This window comes from Archocentrus centrarchus, chromosome 7, assembly GCF_007364275.1.
Source record: "Archocentrus centrarchus isolate MPI-CPG fArcCen1 chromosome 7, fArcCen1, whole genome shotgun sequence".
NCBI lineage: Eukaryota > Metazoa > Chordata > Actinopteri > Cichliformes > Cichlidae > Archocentrus > Archocentrus centrarchus.
Window position 1 is genome coordinate 2,081,915 of NC_044352.1, and position 15,813 is coordinate 2,097,727.

A 15,813-nucleotide genomic window follows, 5' to 3' on the forward strand; every position below is an offset into this window, starting at 1 on the left:
ATGATAAGGATGATCTGAAATTTAAGTTGAATAACAGAAGGCACTTTAATTTTGTATTTCTCTTTTATTTTCATTGAACTATTAGTAAATTGACTCTTTTAATTTCAAATACTGGTGTGTTTATTGTGTTATAGTAAAGCTCATTCTCTTTAAGGTTTCAAGGTGGTAGTAGTAAATGTACATTCTCTGTTGCTAATCCTATTGTGTGTTAGTGTATGTTAGTTTCTGGGGGTAATTTGAGTTGAATAATCTTTAATTGTTGACAGTTACAGTAGATAGAGAACAAAACCTAGGGCCCCATCTACATCGTTATTTATATATATGGTAGACGGGCTACAAAAACGTGAGCAACGGGGGGACCCACCACATGGGGACTGGTCCACACTTCCTCTGGCTCGTCCTCTGCAGCCACTTCCAGCACTAAAAGGAGAGAAAAACAAATCTGGACCCTGCAGTGCTTAATGACCACACCATAAAATACACAAATTTACTTAATGAAAACCCAGGATACCTGGATGCAGGTTATTTAGCCGACACTAAATGTGAACGGAATTCCTGAAGGCATCAGGCATTAGCCACAGCAGGAAACGGGCCCTCAAAGTGAAAGTGCATTATTATAATATATATATATATAATATATACAATGTGATAGAGCCTACCTACAACTGTCATAAAAAACAATCCAGATGGATTAAAGGACTGAGCTGCTGAACACTTACCAGGGAAGACAAGGGAGATTAATGAGAGAGGTCCAAAGCCCAGGTGGATTTATACCACAGGAGACTAGGGTTTAATATTTTTCCCGAAAATGACATGAATCATGACATGAATCCTGGGAAAAAGTTTATTTATTTTTTTATTTTAATTAGGCCTTCTGTAGCCTGTGTCGGCCTTAACCTATTCTGATATTGTAGAGGTAGCTTTCCAGCTATGTCCTGTTATGCCCAGTAGGGGGCAACGTTGGCTTGATTAACGCAATAAAACCTACATCTCTGCATTCGAGTGCTCGAGCTATGCGGTGTTGTATCGTTCCTCAACACTCCCTTAAATATAATTCGAATATTCCTCCATTGTACATGGAATTATACCAAGATATTTTACAACTGCTGGTGCAAAACAATACGGTTCATCTCCACAGCATTGATAAAGGCTCAGCCACGCTGTCGTGGCGACATCTGTTGCGCTATATCTCCACCAGTGGAACGCTGTAATAGTCATTGAAAAGTTAACTACCGTACTTCACTATAATATGGCATAACACAGGGCCTTGAGTAATGCACTACGACTTGGTCATTGCCATTCTGGCAACAGCAAATTTATAACACCGTGTCTGAGGGTTAAAGTAGGTTCGCTGTGAATCGTCTTTTGAAAACTGGCCAATCATTATAGCCTAAAAAATATACATTTTACTCAACTCCATTTTAAAAGCGAAATATGTTAAAGCAATCTATTTCATGATAATTTCTTCACACATTAGGCCCGTATCCTAATTCATGATTGTTAGTAAGCGGCTGCAAACGAGGAAAAGAAACACTCGAAGTTAAACAGATATTTCTTTATTGTTCAGGGCAGGCATATTTTATAGGCTATATAATGCAATATAACAATATATAATAATATAAAATTATATAATACAAAATACCTTAGGGTAAACACATTGCCTACGATTTCAACAAATTAAAGAGGAAAAAAGTACAACTGTGTAATACCTCTATTAAAACGCTTGAGATGAAGGCTGAAGCCTTAAACGGAGGCTGAACGTACCTGAAATGAAGAGTAATGCTTTTCGCATTAAACGAACCCTTCTCTCAATATTTCCTTAAATTTAACATTCTGAAGCTTTCTTTTCTTTCTGAAAGTCAAATCGACGCGCGCGACTTTTTTCCCGGTTTCCCGTCTAACGTTTCCCGGGAAACGGGAAATGGTTCTGATCGCATTTCCCGGGAATCCCGGATCCCGGGATTAAACCCTACAGGAGACGCCACCCTGCAATTAACCCACAGGTGCTCCTCCACTCAACACAACAGCAAGGAGGGAGAGAGGAAGAAGCCAGAGCAACTCCAAACACTCCAAACAGGCCACACCTCCATCTTTTATATCCAGACTATGCTTTGGGCTCCTGTAGCCTCTCCTCCGTCCACTCCTCCACAGCACTGTGGTCCTTGTGGATCCTTTTGTTCCGGCCACACTGAGGTGACTGTGGGTGGATTTCGGTGGGAGAAGTCACAGGATCAAGCAGCAGATGTACAGTTAGCATCGTTTCCACCAATCAAACAGCTGAACTGTGGTTAACACAGCCAACAGTGTGTGTGAGGACTCACAATAAGTGTACGGACTTTAAATCCTCGGCTGGTGCGTCAGCTAAACATCGTAAAACAACTAATTCACAAAGTCCCAGAAAAACAAGCAGCAAGGTTAGCTCAGTGAGCCTCACATGAGTCTGAAATATGATCCAGGATCATGCAGCATACCCTCCATCTGTTTGGCCCTGCTAACTGCTGATTGGCCTGCTTGAATAAGCACCTGATGTTGGGCTGGATGGACAGCAGCTTGTTTTCCTCAGCTGACAGCCTCCTCTCCTCATCTCCTCCAAACCAAACAAACAGCCAGTGTTTGCAAGTGATTCTGAGTGAAAGAGTGAGTTAGCTTGTGTTTCTAGTCTCGCTGTGCATGTTGCACACTGCAGCAGGAGGAGTGAGACGCCATTTTTGCTGAAAACATTTCTCTTTAATACTCAGTACTGAACACAACACTGATATGTAGAACAGGAGCAGAGAAAAAGAGGATTCATGGTGAAAACAGCTCTATTTTCTGCCGCCTCCATAGTAGAGGGCGACTCTGCCGCCACACCTGAACACAGAAATGAGAATAATCAGAGGTTCCAGTGGGATTCAGCAGGTGGGGAACCCGAAGATGAGCTGTAGTGGATCAGCGTGGGGAAAAGAATCTCAGTCATTTCTATTGTGAGCTCTGTTGGAAATTTATTGCTATTTTCATCCAGCGTATATATCTTTCCCCTTTTTCTCCTAAGGTAGTAGTGGGTACTTGTTACTATACATATATTCTATTTACTGTTTGTATCATTTTGTTCTTAGTAGTCCCTATACTCTTTGAAGTTTCTTTATCCTCTTTGAACTCTCTCCCCTAGTCACCTTTGACCCCTTACACTGTTTGTACTTTCCCCCTCTGTAGGTGTCCTTATCAGTATCATATCCCTTTCCCCATCATTAGTAGTAATCATTCCTCATTTGTGTAAAAGGGATTCACTTTAGTGTTAGTAGTGACTCATCCACATGTGGTAGAGTGTGGAGTTAGAAGGGGTCCTAATTTTATTCATCATTATTTACATTCATTATTATATGGGGATATACGTAATTGTATTATTCATTACTTATATTGTTGTGGTGCTATTAGTTTTTATCACATGTATACTTTGTATTGTTTTCACATAAGTGCCTGGGGTTGTTAGTTGTTATTTGAAGTACCAGGCGCCACTTTTATGGCACGTGCCGATAGCACACACACACCAGTGTGTTGAGAGTTTCTTGATGTTCTTAGGTCACTGAGGTCAGGATAGGACCTGTGTGTGTGTATCTGGAGCCTTTGATGAGTCACCGACTTAAAGCACTCTCTAATTTGACATTTGTACCCCAGTGTCATACATCAGTTAAGTTTTATGGCAGGTGCGCTGTCAAGAAAGAGAGTTTCGTGGGCCCCCTTGCAGTTATATAGCTGGAAAGGGGAGAAGGAATAAAATCTGGTTAAGTGGGGGACTGGTGATCTTATCTTAATGGATGTTTGAGTAGAAAAGGTCAACTCTGGTGTCATCTGTTTGAACTGTTGTGACCTAAGAACCAGACCTGTGAGGTACAGCCTTATGCAGGTGTCCTAAAGGGGGTGAAGAGTGCCCAAAAATTGATGGGGTAAGGATCAGATTTCAAAGGGTAACAACTTATGCATATTAATTTGGGGTATAGGAAAGTCTCGTGAACAGGGTATAATTGCCCCGTTTTTTTGCCGTTGGAGCACTTCTTTTTCTTTGGCTGTGCTGCTTCTCTTTTTGCTGGACTAACTGCTTAAGGCTGTACACTCCCGGGAGGCGCTTGCTTGCTTTCTTGCTTTTGCTTTCTTACCTTCTGTAACATTTTTGTGGAAATAAAACTTTGAAACGAACCCTGCTCGACTCCAGTGGATTATTTCGATTTTTGTGGAACTTTTCAAAAAAGTGGATTTAATTGGGAAATTTTCCAGCTGGAGACGGGGCCACCCTGAGGATAAAAAGGTAAAAAAGGGGAACCCGAACCACGACCGGGTTCCCCTTTTTTACCTGAGAGCAGCAGCTGACCTGCTGCTGCTCTCAGGTTTTCTGCTCTGTGTGGATGAACTGAATTCAACATGATAGATGATGTTTCACGAGCTGTCCTGGCTGATTTCACCCCTGCACTGACAGTATGCAGTGTATACTGTCTTTATACTGACAGCATACAGCTGGTATGAAGGTGGAATCCAGTGAATGAATCTCAGCATCATCAGCTTCAATTCAAACTCATCTCTGCTGCACTGATGTAACCTGTAACTCTGACCATGAACACCACAGCTGCTCTGCACACAGAGCTTTACTCTAACTACAGTACAGCAAACTAACCTGTTTATCCTGCACTAAACTGCAGGATTTTCATGCAACCTTTGAATAGCACAAAGTTAGTGTATCTGTTTGTTTTGCAGGACGTTTCACAGTATGAAACAATATAACTTCATATCGTAAACAGATCCAAGATCTGATTTAAAAAGGAGGATGTTACATGTTAGCTTTAAATTTCCAGGTTATCAGATGTCCCTGAGCGGTCCTTCCCTTTAAATCTAACCTCTCTGCTTCCTCTTCCATCTTTCTCCACCTCTGAGTGATCTTCTCTCTCATTCTGGGAAACAGCAGCTGGACCTTCAGCTCGCAGACACACTGTGTGACAAACTGCACATGAACAGTTTGTGTGTTTGCTGATATTTGTTGTGCTGTTAGAAATGTTGCATTTGATATTAGCTGCCACAGCACGTTACTGTATTTGTGCTCGCTCCTCTACAGCAGCACCAGCTAGATGCTGAAGTACCCCAACTGAACTTATGGACATCTGCACCACTGTAACCCCTGAGTGAGGCACTTTTGCCTTTTTTCATCTCCTTATATGTGATAAGCCCGAGTGATGGATGCACCTGATTGTTTTTATGAGTTATTGTTCCTGCATTTAGGCTCAAATTGGCTTTGATAGTTGAAGGCGCAGTGCTGGGAGACAATAACTTCCCTCAAATGTCATTAACTTGAACACAGCTGGAACTCACTGTGGAAATGAGACTGGGGAAAGTAAAACTGAACAGCAAACACACGGGACAAAGACTACCAAAATAAAACAGGAACTAAAACTGACACACAGATCAAGACAAAGACAGACAAACTTGACACAGACAAACCAAACAGACACGGGACACGACTGAGGACACAGATGAAAAGATGATAGCAAAATAATAACCAAGAAGATACAAACATAACTCGAGGACACGATGAAGGAAAACAGCAGCATTAACCCCTTAACTGGCAGCTGATAAATCAGCAAAAACGCCTGAAAAAGCATACCCAAATTAAATCAGCTGCTGTCCTCTCACCCTTCCTGTTCAGTCTGTACACCTCAGATTTCAGGTACAATTCGGACCATTGCCACCTACAGAAGTTCTCAGATGATACGGCCATCATCGGATGCGTATCAGATGGGAACGACCAGGAATACAGGGGGGTCATCAGTGACTTTGTCGGCTGGTGTGAGAACAACGCACTCCAAATCAACGCCAGCAAGACGAAGGAGATGATCATAGACTTCAGGAGGAAGCCACCCCCTACAGCACTGGTGAACATCCAGGGAAAGGACATTGAGACAGTGGTCTCCTACAAGTACCTGGGTGTTCATCTCAATAACAAGCTGGACTGGAGTACAAACACAGACGTCCTGTATAAGAAGGGCCAGAGTCGACTCCACCTGCTGAGGAGACTGAGGTCCTTTGGTGTCTGCAGGACTCTGTTAAAGACTTTTTATGACACAGTGGTAGCATCTGCCCTTTTCTACGCAGTGGCCTGCTGGGGGGGTGGATGCACCGAAAGGGACAGAAGCAGGATCGACAAACTGGTGCGGAGGTCTAGCTCTGTGTTGGGATGTCCTCTGGAGTCTGTGATGGTGGTGGGTGAGAGGAGGATGTTAGCAAAGCTGACATCCATCATGAACAACCCCCATCACCCTCTTCATGAGACCGTGGGTGAACTGAGCAGCTCCTTCAGTCAGAGACTGAAACATCCTCGCTGCAGGAAGGAGCGCTTTCGCAGGTCATTCATCCCAACAGTAGTTAGACTGTATAACACATCATAATGTCTTGAGTCACTTGGACACTTTACCTCCTCTGCCATCACTTTATCCATACAGTCAGATACATTTTATTTATTACACTCACCCATATAATGCATACCGTGTATGCTGTGTACCTTACCGGCTACAAATGTATATAATATTTTGATATCTTTATATAGTGTTTGACGTGTGTGTATATGTGTGTATATGTAAATGTGGGTATTGACACTGATATATATATTTATGTATATAGTGCTTATGTATATGTGTATAGTTTTTTGCTATTTTATTTTATTCTATTGAATTTTAGTTTTAGTTTTTAGTTTAGTTATTTGTTCTTACTCATCCTTTTCATTTTTTCTCTGTATTGAGCTGCTGTAATGCACAAATTTCCCCGTCGTGGGATCATTAAAGTTTTATCTTATCTTATCTTATCTTCCTGAACTCTTTGGAGTACATGCAAAAGCTTGGTCTCTTTGTAAAGAAGACAAGCTATATTTTTCGTTTCTGCAGTCAAAAATGCTGTAACTGTAATGATTATGTAGCTATTAAGTTTGGAACACAGAAAAATTAGACAATTTTTACCTCGCCTGGATTTTTCCTGTTAGTTTTTATCTAATTACACACAGAGTGTAGAAGGTATGGATTGGAAAATATAATGAAGCTGTAGAATGAAGTCTTTTTACCGTGGATTTCAAATTTTTATCAAGATAGCACAAAAACCTACTGTTTTGTAAAGGTTTTTGTGTGTTGACCTCAGGTGTGGTCTTGCTTGTGCCATTTGGAGATGGCCAAGTGCCACATGTGAGCAGCCTTTGTTGTACAAACTTCAAATGGCTGTAACTCATCAATGCTTCAACATACAGTCATCAATAAGGGCTCTAATCAAAGATACTACCCTGAGGAATCCTCTGATATACACAAAGTTACTGATAGTACAAATTAATTATAATTATAGACATATAAATCAGAGGTTGCCCTAATTTGTAAAAGAAGGAAAATGTTAGGCCTTCATTCACAACCCCCCCAGTCTATTTTCAGTGATTCCTTCACACACACAAAACAAATAAATTATATATTGATCAAAAGTTACAGTAAATGTAAACACTACATATACACATAAAATAAAAAAACACAATCCTCCCAATAGTCCTTCTCTGATACACAACTTACAGCCCCCCCACCCCCACAAACAAAGCGTACACAAAGCCCACCACAAAGCATCAAGCTTTCTATAAAACTTTAGACACTTAACTGGTCAAAAAAAGCTCTGAGCCTTTGTCCTCCTCATCCTCATTACATCTAAACGGCATATAATACGACAACGAGCTGAGAATAAAACGTAACACGTACCGTGGTTCACCGTTGGAGTACAGCTGTTCGTTCGGGAGATTCTGTAAAACCAGTTGAATCAGCGAGTAAATCCTCTAATAAACAATAATCCACTCTCGTGAGTCATTTCGTCACTTCGTTGAATAAATATAGTCTGTTTTTGATGCATTCCGACAATCCGTTGGCGAGAAAAAGCTTTGTAAACACTGTTTACGCACGACTGCACACAGGCTCTCACTTCCTGTTCAGTTTCACGCATGGAAGACGCACTGATTACGCAGGCAGTTTATGGTTTCATATGAAAGCCCACCCCATAGTGCCATATACCCACGTGTCAGGAATTTTATTGGCTATAGATCTGTGGTTTCGGATTTTGGGTCAGAGTCGACCAATCAGAACGATTGGACAAGATTTGGGGGCAGGTCCAGAAAAGTCACATGACACTGTTTGGTTATTATTGGCTCTGGAGAACCCATTTCATAACATGATTGGACAAATGAGGTGTCAATCCAATTCTGAGGGTCTAGTCTGTCATATAAAAGCATCGTAAGGGCGAACGGCAGCATTACTGTGACGCTATGAGGCTTCAAAGTCGGAAATTGCTACAGAGGGCCCGCGGGCGGGCCCTTGCCAGTTAACAGGTTAATATTGCAAAAAACACAACAAACTTAGACACAAGAGATTCTAAAAGAATCACAAACCCAGAGTCCAAGACTCTGCACCCTGACAGCAACCAAACCAATGGAGGCACATGGACCATGAGACTTCCTGTCAGGCTGTGTGATGTCTAAATGTGTTCTTATCAGAGGTGGGAAGTAACGAAGTACAAATACTTCGTTACTGTACTTAAGTAGATTTTTCAGGTATCTGTACTTTACTTAAGTATTTATTTTTCTGAGTACTTTTTACTTTTACTCCCTACATTTTTACACAAGTATCTGTACTTTCTACTTCTTACATTTTCAAACAGACTCGTTATTTTTTAACACGTCAGAGAGAAGTTTTTATTTCCGGTCAGTGCGCCGTCAAACAAACGATCTGAGCCTAAACGGAGGAATAATAAGACATAAGAGACAATCGTACTGGCGTATCCTCCATCATCGGGGCTGATCTCGTACAAAGGGATTAAATACGCAAACCCATATAATTAATGTATCATTTATAGCGCTATAATCGGGCCGGACCGAGTCCGTAAGTTGCGCTGCGGCACATAAACAGCTTAGCTAGCGCTACTGAAGAGGAGCGAGCATGAAGGGAGTAACGTGTGGCAGGTAAATGCAACGTTTCTAAATGCTCAACAAATATCAGCAAACACACAAAGTGTGTGCAGTTTGTCACACAGTGTGTCTGCTAGCTAAAAGAAGAGCTGCTGTATTTCAGGGAGAGAAAAGAGAGAGAAGTTCACTCAGAGATGGAGAAAGAGGACAGAAGAGGAAGAAGAGAGGTTAGAATTAAAGGTAAGGACTGGAAAATAAACTGAAGTATGCTGACTTTGTCTTATTCAAAGATTGTATGAAAATACTGCAGTTTAGTGTGTAATAAATAGGTTAGTTTGTTGTACTGTATTTACAGTAAAGCTCTGTGTTGGTGCACAGTGTTTGTGTTCATGGTCAGAGTTACAGGTTCCATCAGTGCAGCAGAGATGAGTCTGAATCAAAGCTGCTGATGCTGAGATTCATTCACTGAATCCAACATTTCTACAGCCTGTATGCTGTCAGTGTAGGGGATGGAGATCAGCTCAGAGAGCTGTGAAATACTGGGTTACATCTTTGTGAGTTCAGTTCATCCACACAGAGCAGTAAACCTCAGAGCAGCAGCAGCAGGTCAGATGATCACAGCCTGCACACTAACATCATTTACTGCAGCTACAATAGAAAGCTGTGATTCTTCTCCCCATGCAGAGCCACTACAGCTGATCTTAGGGTTCCTCCACCTTCTGAATCCCACTGTAACCCCTGAGTATCCTCATGTTGGTGTTTAGGTGGAGGCACAGTCACCCTCTACTATGGAGGACACAGAGAACAGAGCTGTGTTTAAATTCCCTTTAACAGTTTGTGTCCTACAGAACAGATTCAAGCTGAGTGCATTCATTAGGATTAAAATTTAGATTGGAATAACGTTTGTATTCTCATGTAATAATATTTTATATTATTACAATAATATATAATGAGGTTCAGTTAGTTTTACGCAAAAATAGCAGGTAGAAACATCCTCCAAAGAACTACTTTTACTTTCTTACTTTGAGTACATTTCAGAGCCTGTACTTTTTTACTTTTACTTAAGTAAAGAAGTTGAACCAGTAACCAGTACTTCGACTTTTACTAAAGTATTTTTTAACACAAGTACTTGTACTTCTACTTAAGTACAGAATGTCAGTACTTTTGCCACCTCTGGTTTTTATGCTCTATAACACAGTTTGAAGTGTAATCTTTGAGCTGTTAAACATGTTGAACATAAACAATGAGATCCACATGAACAGATACATTGGATACATTGTATATGTGTGTGTGATTTTTGTGTAGGGTTTGTGGTTCACCCAACATATGACACGCCACAAACAGCTGCCACTCAACAAGCTTTTAATAATGAAGATATGGTTACTGAAAAACAGACAAACAGGAAGGACAGAGATGGGAGCCCCGGCTAAAAGAAGCAACAAAGGAAGGAGACCGTGAACCAACCACGCAGCGGGCCGTCGCATTCAGGCTCCTCCCCTAAACTAGTTCTGACAAACTAAACTGATGAAAAGCAAAAACAGTCATGCCGGTAACTCCCTCTCAGACGACACAATGAACAAAGCTACATGAGCAACAGAAAGATGATGCAGATGGAGATCTGGTAGGAGGAGGAGAGAAGGGCCAGGACGCCGGTCCCCAAACCCCAGGCTCCGCCTCCTCCGGCTTTACATCGCGTTACGATCCATCAGCAACCAATCAGCAGCGAGGACAAAGCAGAGAAGTGAGAGAGCAGGTTGATGAGGGTGAGAGTAAAACAATGAGATGATGGCTGGACCAACACCCTGAGGTCGCGCCTAACATGAGGATTTTAGTTTAAAGTAGAAAAAGTCAATGAATCATCAGCAGGAATTATTTATACCTGAGGACCAAACTGCATCTGAGATATGAACTTTAAAATGTCGGCAATGATGAGATTATTTCAATTTAGGAAACATTTTGGTGACCTTGACCTTTGACCGGATCACCTCCAAAAATGTAACCAGCAGAATGAGTCTAATGTCCACTTGAGGCCGACTCCAACAGTGAGTTCATATTTAGAGTTTGAGGGTCTGAGCACCAACGGCATCTTTAAAGCACAGAAATCAAACCCAGGTCTGAGTCCAGAGAGTCTCAGGTGTGATGTGTGAGTGCAGAGTAGGTTTGGTCCAGGTCCCTGCTGGCTGGATGGAGGCTCTGGTAGATTGAGTCTTCACATGCAGAACCTGGAGTACAGTTCTCATGGTGCACGTTCTGAAAAAGAGACAAACAGATTTGTTTCCTTCACAAATGAACTGCAGCAGAAACAGGAACACATTCGGCCTCAGTAACTCATTTGTGGGGGTAAATATTTCTGCCTCTGTGAACCTCTCAGACATCAGTGTCTCTGCTGTGTGGAGTCTCCATGTGGACGGCCTTTGGTGTCACGTACCTGTTTGGATTGAGCTTCTTGGACTGTAATTTATGGAGCAGTCGACAAACTGAAGCATCGCGCTGTGACTGCTTTATTTGTGTTACAGAGGCAGTCTGTGAACAGTGAGAGGAAACAAAGAGAAAGAAAGTCACCTCCATGTCTGTGCCCTCTGAGTTTCCTCTGGTCCTCAAACCTGTGGAACAAACAGAGGATTTTCCTCAGTGAGAACGAGGAATCATTCAGAGTGAGGAGGGAAAACCAGGAGAAACCATCCAGAAACAATCGGATTCATTTTGGTTATGTTCACTCTCAAATCTGGATTCTTTGTCTCTTTATGTGTGTGTGTGTGTGTGTGTGTAGTTCTTCATTCAGTTACTTGTGTACTTATTTAATGCACAAATATACTGATGAGGATCATTTTGGGCTCGTTCTCCCTCATCGTTCCGCTCTAACAATTTCTCCTGTTATTATTCCGAGAGTTTGGAAAACTGCTCATGATCTCCTCTTGTAGGAGAAGAATACCTGATACAAATGATTCAATTTTTAAGCTTTTTCAAGTGTTTTTATTCTTTTAACATGTTTTTAGCATCATTGTAAATGAAAGCAGAACTTTTTTAAAGTAAAAACAAAGTCAGTGAAAATATTTCCAGGTTTTCTTGCAGCTGTTTGAAAAAACTTCAAGTGATGTGAAAATGGAGCTTTTCATTCTCGACAGGAAGTTGTTTGTTTCTGTGGCCTCACCTCTGCTGCTCTTCCTCTTGATGCAGATTATTAGAGCAGCCAGTGATGAGAGGACGATGAAGACGAACAGAGAGACGATCACATACAGCAGCACACCTGTGGCAGCAGAGCAGGTGTGTTTCAGTCTGAATTAGTGATCGATGCGTGAGGGCGTGTTCGATTTGTCTGCTCAGTGAATCAGAATCAGTCTGAATGAACGGCCGAGTGTCTTCAATGTGCACCCAGCATTTCTCTGGAGATGGAAACATGAGCTCCACATACAGAGAAATGCTGAAGACAGAAAGAGGCGGAGCTAATGTGAGAGGACAACGACTATTAAAGGAAAATGAACAGGAAGCAGGTGGAAGCTGATGAGACGGCTGCTGAAAAAGGTCAGAGAGTGAACTTTGATTCAGTTCTGATACCAGGCGTCACTGGCATTTGAATCTGGTGTGTAACAGTCTCTCAGCTCTCTCACTCATTATGTACGGGTGCTCGTTAAGGACACTTTGGTGTCACTTTTAAACACGTGTTTTTGAACATGCAGGGTAACTGCTGTGAGGGTGCAAAGGTGAACAAAACCAGCGTCATTGCTAAAGCTCAGCAGAGAAGACAACGTGTGACCAACAACAGTCCAACCTGTGACTCTGTCCCCCTCCACCCTCCTAATGTGGACTTTATAGCACTCAAAAGGACAGAAAGGACCAACACCAGCCTAACAGGCAGCCAGCAGCATTAAATGAGCCTCAAACTCTCGTGCTGCTTGACAACTGTAAAATTACATTCATTTCTTTGCTCGTTTGTAGCAAGAACTACAAAAATACTATTAATACTATTAATAACTAAATATTATATGGTAGTTAGGTGATGTATCTGAAACACGAGCAGCTGAAATCATTGAAAAATATATATTTTTAAACATTTTCAGTAAACTCACCATCTGTGACAGTGATCTCAAAGTCTCTGAATGAAGTTTGATTCAGAGAACATCTGTACTGTCCTGAGTCAGAGCTGCTCAGCTGTGTGATGCTCACATACAATTCAGTTCAATTCAATTTTATTTATATAGCGCCAAATCACAACAAACTGTCGCCTCAAGGCGCTTTGTATTGTGGGTAAAGACCCTACAATAATACAGAGAAATCCCAACAGTCAGAACGACCCCCTATGAGCAGCACTTGGTGACAGTGGGAAGGAAAAACTCCCTTTTAACAGGAAGAAACCTCCAGCAGAACCAGAACCAGGGAGGGGGGGTCATCTGCTGAGGGGAGAGAGAGATTAATAATAACTAACGATTAAATGCAGAGTGGAGTATAAACAAAGTAAATAAGGTGAATGAAAAGAAACAGTGCATCATGGGAACCCCCCCCAGCAGACTAGGCCTATAGCAGCATAACTAAGGGATGGTTCAGGGTCACCTGATCCAGCCCTAACTATAAGCTTGATCCTAAAGGAAAGTTTTAAGCCTAATCTTAAAAATAGAGAGGGTGTCTGTCTCCTGAATCCAAGCTGGGAGCTGGTTCCACAGAAGAGGCGCCTGAAAGCTGAAGGCTCTGCCTCCCATTCTACTCTTAAGTATCCGAGGAACCACAAGTAAGCCAGCAGTCTGAGAGTGAAGTGCTCTGTTGGGGTGATATGGTACTATGAGGTCTTTGAGATAAGATGGTGCCTGATTATTCAAGACCTTGTAGGTGAGGAGAAGGATTTTAAATTCTATTCTAGATTTAACAGGGAGCCAATGAAGAGAAGCCAATATGGGAGAAATCTGCTCTCTCTTTCTAGTCCCTGTCAGTACTCTAGCTGCAGCATTTTGGATCAGCTGAAGGCTTTTCAGGGAGCTTTTAGGACAGCCTGATAATAATGAATTACAATAGTCCAGCCTAGAAGTAATAAATGCATGAATGAGCTTTTCAGCATCACTCTGAGAAAGGATGTTTCTAATTTTAGAAATATTGCGCAAATGCAAAAAAGCGGTCCTGCATATTTGTTTAATATGTGCATTGAAGGACATATCCTGGTCAAAAATGACTCCAAGATTTCTCACAGTGTTACTGGAGGCCAAAGTAATGCCATCCAGAGTAAGTATCTGGTTAGACACCATGTTTCTAAGATTTGTGGGGCCGAGAACAAGAATTTCAGTTTTATCTGAATTTAGAAGCAGGAAATTAGAGGTCATCCAGGCCTTAATATCTTTAAGACATTCCTGCAGTTTAACTAATTGATGTGTGTCATCTGGCTTCATTGATAGGTAAAGCTGAGTATCATCTGCATAACAATGAAAATTGATGCAGTGTTTTCTAATAATACTGCCTAAGGGAAGCATGTATAATGTAAATAAAATTGGTCCTAGCACAGAACCCTGTGGAACTCCATAATTAACCTTAGTGTGTGAAGAAGACTCCCCATTTACATGAACAAATTGGAGTCTATGAGATAAATATGATTCAAACCACTGCAGTGCAGTACCTTTAATACCTATAGCAAGCTCTAATCTCTGTAATAAAATGTTATGGTCAACAGTATCAAAGCTGCACTGAGGTCCAGCAGGACAAGAACAGAGATGAGTCCACTGTCAGAGGCTCTAAGAAGATCATTTGTAACCTTCACAGAATTACTCCTCCTCCTGAAGACGATCTAGATCCAATCCTGTATCTGCCTGTGTGAGCATCTTCATCATGTGTCTGAATAAGAACCTCGTCTCCTCCACATTCTCCCCTACAGAACGACTTTCTGCTTCCAGAGTATTTAAAGGAACATCCGACTGTGAGCGAGCTTCCAGCTTCTTTATAGAAGTGTTTCTTTCTCTGATCATCGTTTCCATCCAGCAGTGCTGTTAAAGAGACAAACAACCAACAGTTACTCTCTGTGCTGAGGATGCTGCAGTCTGATCACAATCATTCCACAGTTACACTGGGAGCTGCCCAGTTCAACCAGTCTGACTGGAACTGTGAATTCAATGGTGACTGGAAATGAATTCTTCCAGCAAAGATTCAGAGCTTCATGATCTCAGCCTCTGAAGATGATTTGGATTCTTTGAGTTCACTAAGTTTGCCTTTTAAACTGAACAATCATCTTCACACGTGTATATTGTTGGAAGTAAACTTGGTCATAAATCATCATTTTCTGTTATTAGATTGCAGGTAAACAATAAAAATATCAGCTGTTGTAGTAAAAACTACAAAAAGTGTTCCAGTCAGAGGAGAAATGTCCTCATTCATACTCTGTTCATTCACCAGCAGTGCTGAGCACTGTGCACGGTGGCACAGTGAATGAAGAAGAAGAAGAAGAAGAAGAAACAGCCTTTATTGTCCCACAGAGGGGAAATTTGGGTGTAACAGCAGCCGCAGTTATTATAAATGTAAATAAAGATATAATAATTCACACTATTAAGAAAAGAATATATATAAAATCAACAAACAATATTAACCTTAATACTACTAATAATAATAACACTATATACAATGTGCATGATGTGCCGGACTATTTACAGTATATTATATATTATCCTACATTGTGTAGGCTATTGTGGTTTTTGTTGGGAGCAGTGATGGTTATAAAGTCTTACAGCTGCTGGGAGGAAGGATCTGCGGTAACGAATGAACAGAGTATGAATGAGGACATTTCTCCTCTGACTGGAACACTTTTTGTAGTCAGAGGAGAAATGTCCTCATTCATACTCTGTTCATTCACTGTGCACGGTGGCACAGTGGTCAGCACTGCTGCCTCACAGTGAGAAGGTCTGGGTTTG